The sequence below is a fragment of the Ctenopharyngodon idella genome, chromosome 2 (assembly GCF_019924925.1).
Source record: "Ctenopharyngodon idella isolate HZGC_01 chromosome 2, HZGC01, whole genome shotgun sequence".
NCBI lineage: Eukaryota > Metazoa > Chordata > Actinopteri > Cypriniformes > Xenocyprididae > Ctenopharyngodon > Ctenopharyngodon idella.
Genome location: NC_067221.1, coordinates 9510458 through 9517007, shown reverse-complemented (window position 1 = coordinate 9517007; position 6550 = coordinate 9510458). Strand labels below are relative to the sequence as shown.

The 6550-nt window shown below is 37.3% G+C and overlaps 1 long non-coding RNA gene across 1 annotated transcript; it reads right to left on the bottom strand.

Moving 5' to 3' along the window:
* Window positions 1-3096: 3096 nt before the first annotated feature.
* Window positions 3097-6538, bottom strand: LOC127495019 (uncharacterized). The gene is made up of 3 exons (XR_007925039.1): window positions 6356-6538; window positions 4798-5196; window positions 3097-4133 (listed from the first exon to the last, which is right to left on the bottom strand). It is a non-coding gene; the product is annotated as an uncharacterized LOC127495019 (long non-coding RNA).
* Between the last annotated feature and the right edge of the window lie 12 nt (window positions 6539-6550).

The window sequence follows — 6550 nt, the reverse complement described above, 5'->3', positions numbered from 1 at the left end:
AACTAAGAAAGCAACAGCATCTGATATTTCTGGAACAATTCAATGTGCAATTACTGTTAATTTGTCCTGATGAAATCATGTGAAAGCACTTGTCTGCTGAACTTAACGCTGTATGAGAATATTCATGTCTTTGACTTTCCACACTTAGAAGATAATTATTGTTATTACCATCACGGTTGAGATCACTCCACAAGGACATGTCAAGACAGTTAAAATCCACACACGCAGACACGTGCGCTATACAACAGAGCAAAACGCAAAATGTCTCGTTATCACCTTCAGAATGCTAATCAATTATGTCCTAGCGTGTTTCCTGCCGAGAACACAATGTTTTATTTGTATAATTACTCCCCCTCGACTGTCGTTTTGATTCATATATTTATAACCCATGCAACTCTATTGATTTTACCATAAGGCTGCATCATTTCTGCACCATAAACAGATCCGGGCTTTCTAAACAACAACAGGGTTTAGTGTAAAACACAGTCGTGTTGACAGGATGTATGATTAGCTGTGCAGGGGTTGGAAAGGGCTGCTTGGCAGACATAAAAGACAAGCTTTTCCTTTCAGAGGCAAATAAAGGGACACAAAGTGGACATCACATTGAATCATGCTCACAGTCAGAGGTGGCAGCTCGGTGTGCATTTGACCAATCTCACTCGCTCAGGGCACACTTATAATCCTCGAGGAAACCACTGGAGCCCGATGCGACATATACGTTGAACGCAGACAAACACAAAGCCCCTTATTTCACTCTTGGATGTGGTTAAAAGAGATATAAGAGGGCTGGAATTCCACTCTTCGACGATGCACCCGCCACTTTTATGTGACTTATTCTAGCAGACTGTTTATAGAAATTGTTTCACTCGAGTTATTCAAGGACAGCCCTGTGTATAAATACAGCCTCGACACCCTTTGCAAGAGACCTTAAAGCATTCGAGACGGCCATCTGATAAGGCAATTAGTGTAATATATTGTCTTGATTTGATTCATATTAGCCTCACTTGATTTACTGTGCACAGTCTGCAGAAGAGCTAAGATCCAGACAGCATGTCCCATGCCAGAGTTGATTTAAATGTCTTTCTATGGGCGCTGAGAGTATATCCCAGAATACTGCGAGGAGGTGCGGTCCGGCATACTTGGGCTGTTGGCGCTGGGGCGGCACCATAAAAGACCATCTAAAGTGGCAGTTGATAATCTAAATGCAAAGTGACGGCAAACCAAAGATGCGTCTCATCAGATAAAGCCCTGTTTTTGTTTTTGGAGTATGTGAGTTTGGGTTGAATTATAGTGCATGTATAATGCGTTTGTAATTATTTGTGTTTATCATTAGATTATCACATTAAATAATTGTATTTAGATTTTAGGCAACTGCACTGAATGATGATAATGACAGTAAACTTCATTCCTTAACCAACAGGCTTGACTCAGATTTACATCGCACTGTCATATTAATTATTTATGGAAGGGTGAATTTATGGCCCTGTCTGGGCAAGCTGCTAAATCTGAATGGCCAAATATTGAGATTTTAGCACTATGCTTTTAAATCACCCCTTGATTTGTCTCTGCTTGTTTGTCAGTGGCTTTGCGCTTCAGGTCATGAGTGGCATTTGCTTGTGTGGCCCCTAATTGCTGAGTCCCAGTCAGACAGATGAGTGTTGATGCCTGGCACTGAGAATAGAGCTGGAGTGTGTGTGTGTGTGTGTGTGTGTGTGTGTGTGAGAGAGAGAGAGAGAGAGAGAGAGAGAGAGAGAGATAGCACCCTGATAAAATATTGTTACCAGTCCAGGAACATGAAGTGCTAAAAATTATAACTCAGGCTATGAATAGACTCACTGGATCCCTTCAGACCCTTTCATTATATTATATTATATTATATTATATTATATTATATTATATTATATTATATTATATTATATTATATTATATTATATTATATTATATTATATTATATTATATTATATTATGGGTCAATGACGTGACGGGTCATTTTTTTGTCCAAAGGCCTTAATAATAAAAACAAAGATGTGACATCCAAAGTATATAAAGTAGTACAACTAGATCTCTTTTATTGAATCCAAAAGGTTTTAGTTATATTTTGCTACATATAAAGGTATTTTAAAGATTTTGAAGTGTCAAAAGGTCATTCGGTTTAACCGTCCAAAGGCCAATACAGCCATTTCATTTGTGATTAAAATATCTTAAAATAAAATAAATATATATATTTTTTATTCTGGCATGATTTTATAACATCATATATCAACATAGTGCAAAATGATATTAAAATTATGAGAAAGAATGTCTGGAAAAAATTTCATTGATTTAATTCGGAATAACCAATAAAAAGGGAAGTCATGCGTTCAATATCATGTGACAGGATGTGACATCATTCAGACACCTGCAAAGGACCACATGGTTGTGAAGCAACTAACTCTACTAACTCTCTTTTAACTATTTGAAAAATTCATGTTTTCACTTGCTCATACGCACGTCCCAAAACATCAGGTCATTCGGTACAACCGCTATAAAACATGGAAAATGTTGTAATATTTTAAAAACTTGTACTAAATATAATATGTTTGAGTGTCCTTTTGCTAGCTATCTAGATATCAGCCTGTTAGGATTATTTGAAAATATCGCCGTTCGGTATAACCAAAAGTGTCATTCGGTAAAACCGAAATTTTGGTTAAACCGAATGACTTCTTTGGTGACACATTTTGTCTTGGACAAAATGACAAAAGCAGTGTTAATTGATCATAAAAACCACATAATCTCATTGTTAACACTTAATAAAACTTAAAAATGAATTATATCTCCATTAGTTTTTTTTTTAGTTTTTTTTATACACTTTTAATTCGTCAATGACACATATATATAATATATATATATATGTGTGTGTGTGTGTGTGTGTGTGTATATATTATATAATTAAAAATATATTCATGTCTCTGGTATATATTTATATAATAGTTTTATATACAATTATATAATAAAATGTAATAAATAATATATAATATAATGTTATAATTTAACAAAAAATAAAATAATGTTATAATCACTTTTATCTTAGTCAAACAAAGTTTACCTTTTAATTTTTTTAATGAACCTTTTACCATAAATTGTTGAAAAAATTTAAGATGGTACAAACTGAAGAAAAAAACAACTCCGAAAATCAGGAAAACAGTAAAAGTCTCAGTCAGGCCTGTATGGAAATAATTGAACTTGCTGTGATTTTTTTAATCATCTGACATAAATTGTAAATATGATGTCAGTTTGTTTTTTCAATAACAATTACAGCAACGTCACATATTTCCTTTTTTGAATGGCAAGACCGAATGTTCAGTTTCTTAACAACGCTGGGCTGTATCATTTCCCAACTAATGGAGCAGCAAATGGGATAACAAGGCCCTCTAGATTTGTAGGCTGTCTCTGAAATTAGCACATTTACGAGCTCTGTCTAAATTAAACAAATCATTGATTTTATGTAGGGAAGTTATAGCACCATATTCTGGAGTGGATTCTCTGAGAAACCGGATGGCAATCCGGTTCCCCTGCTTGCGTTGTCTCACTTTCCCTTCATTCCTGATGCTGTTTCCTGTTAAGAGAGAAGAGAAACAATCTCTCACCCCCCCCAGGTACTCATGCACACCACCAGGAGGAAACAAAGCCTCCGCTCCTCAAACGAGCGAAAGTCATGTCCCCCTGTTGGAGTGTGACACACGCCGGGCCCTGCCTTTAGTTAAATATGAAAGCGCCGAGCACGCATGTGTGTGTGTGCTAGCGTGTATTTGGAGAGAGTGACTGCCAGGACTCACAGAATCAGCTGCAGAACCATTTTTAGAGCTCTCGTTTCCCCTTCTCTCCCCGTCGCCTTTGATCATGTAGCACTGTCTACAGTATGAATGCTTACGCGCTCGCTCTCCCTCTCTGTCTTTCACTCTCTCTGTTCTTTTGTGTATATTTGTGCATGTGTGTATAGAGACGTCGCAATAGATCCATTGAGAGTGATGGGTGTCCTCGGGTTCGGATTTAGATAAGAAGAGAGGCCTTGTGTAATTCCGGTTAGGAAAAAAAAAAAAGAAGCAAGCGGCCCGGATCAGCTTCAGTGCTGGGGTGAATCGTCTTCGTGACACCTAGAGTACAGGAAACGGTTGAGAAAAAGAGAGAAAGAGGAATTTAATGATTGGTTTTTTTTTTTTGCAGGAATCTCACTGTGACATACTTATCTGCCATTTCTATCTTTGTCTCTTATTCTCTTGTTTTTCTTTTCAGGCTCTACGATGGATACAGGGATCATTCCATCTCATTTATAAATCCTGTCCATACCCGTGTCTACTGAAAAGTGTTTAAAGGGATAGTTCACCCAAAATAAAAATAAATAGCTAAAGATTTTTTTTGTTCAAACAATGAAAGTAAAAAAAAAAACCTCAATGTTCTTGAAAATATCTTTTGTGTTCCACAGAAGAAAGAAAGTCATACAGGTTTGGAATGACATTAGGGTGAGTAAATGACAAAATTTTCATTTTTTGCCTGAACTATCACTTTAATTTTGTAATCAGACTGGGTGTAACATCAGGTGATCACCTAGTTCTGATTGGTTTTCATTCATATTGTAACTGTCAATCATTTTTACAGCAACAGCAGCACCATTTCACTTGTTCATTACATTCTTTTTTTTTTTTGTCCTGTCTTTTTTTTAATGAATTTATTTTTAAAAAGTAATCTACTAGCAGAGACAGGCTCAGTGACAACGGTGTAATCTTAGGTTATAGTGCAGGAATACAGCATTTAATTTACCAGCTCTTAGCATGAGCACTTCCAAGTGCTAAGTGACAGAAATGAATAGCCATCTGAAGCACATGGCTGACATATGCTAATGAGGGATCTGTGCTGAGGCTCCATTGTGCGGGACATCTCGCTATAGGTCCTCCGGTACACGTTTCACTGCAACCACAGTTGTAAAGGTAATAATTAAGATCTGACTGGTGTGTTGAAGAGATGTCTCTGTTATGCAGTGGCCATCCTGCCTCAACACAGGTCCCTTAATTATCACTGTGCTCTGCATTAAAGGGACATCTGACAAGTCAGAATCACTCAACATAAATGAATGTGTGATGTTCAACTTCCCTTTGAGTGGTGATGATTTTTACTCCTCTTCTGCGTTCACATAGACATGGCAAGAATGACAAATGAGACCTGAAAGGAATAAAAAGAGCAGTTATCAGGCCAAACATTAAGAATATTTTTAAAAGAACACACTTTCAACATGATTTAACTGTTATGCTCAAACATTTTCTGTATTCAAATTGAAATATAAAAGTAGGATGTCTCTCTATCATAAAGAGAAAGCAGATCATTTACACTCGGATGAAGCTCTCTGGCTACCTCAACTTTTATATCGACTGAAGTGTAGATTTATAAATGTCCCAGCTTTGCTTGTAATGGATTCAATCAAGTCATAGTAATATGTTTTGTTATTTGATACAGTCTGGAGAGAATGTAAAATAATTTCAATCGAATCAGGGGGCTCTGGAAATGGAGGAGAGGATTTGTGCTTAAGCCTGGTAAAAAGAGCTGTCATCAAAGCACTTCACCAATCCACACCAGTCCATTTAGAGACATGTTAAGAGACTGAGGCCTGAAATTTGATTTTGAATGGAAAGGGACCTTGGACATGGATGGGCTTTTTCCTCCTCTGTTTCACTGATGCTTTAACGGAGGTCATTAGCAATACAACAGAGTGCTAATGTAATGCAGTAATGCACATATGTATGGCTACTGCCCTCCCATCACCCCAACATTGCAGTTTCTCCCATTGCTCTGGCCTTTGAACACACACAACAAACCTGTTGTACGGACTTCTATTAGAAGAAAGAATTCAATGAAATACCACATTACATTTATGTACTGACATTTGTAAACTTGCGCTTCATATAAGCTCTCTGTTTGAGGCTGAAGCAATGTGTAATTCCAGCTCCGTCCAGCAGGTGGATTTCCGCGTGGAGTCTTACTGTTTGAACGTGTTTACCCATAAACTGTAATTTAGTTAAAGTAAAGCTGTTGACATTATATCATGGCTTATATATGTTCGTTTTACATTTTGTTTAACATAAAAAACCCACGAATGAATAAAAAGCATGTTTTCCGTTTTTGTTTTTTTGCAGATTGACAAATGAGTTTAAAACGCATTCGTGGCACTTATTCAACTTAAGTAGCAGGTATGTGCAAAAAAATAAGCAACAAGTAGACTGGAATTACGTTTTACAACACGTAAAAACACTCATATGCGACTTAAAATAGCTAAAGATAAACTCGCGAGCAAGCCAGTGCGCGCGATGGGACGCCTCACACTTACCTATTTCTGTAAAGACCTCGCGCTTTGTTGAAACATCTTTTGTTTTGCTGTGGACTTCATTTCCCAGGTCTTCTAAATAGTGAAGAGAGACGATAATTCATTCCGTGCTCACAAAACAGCCCATGAGATCCCCCACGGGAGCGTGGAGAAGGGGGGTCAGGGTCCTCAGCGCGCGAGGAGGAGAGAATGAATGTC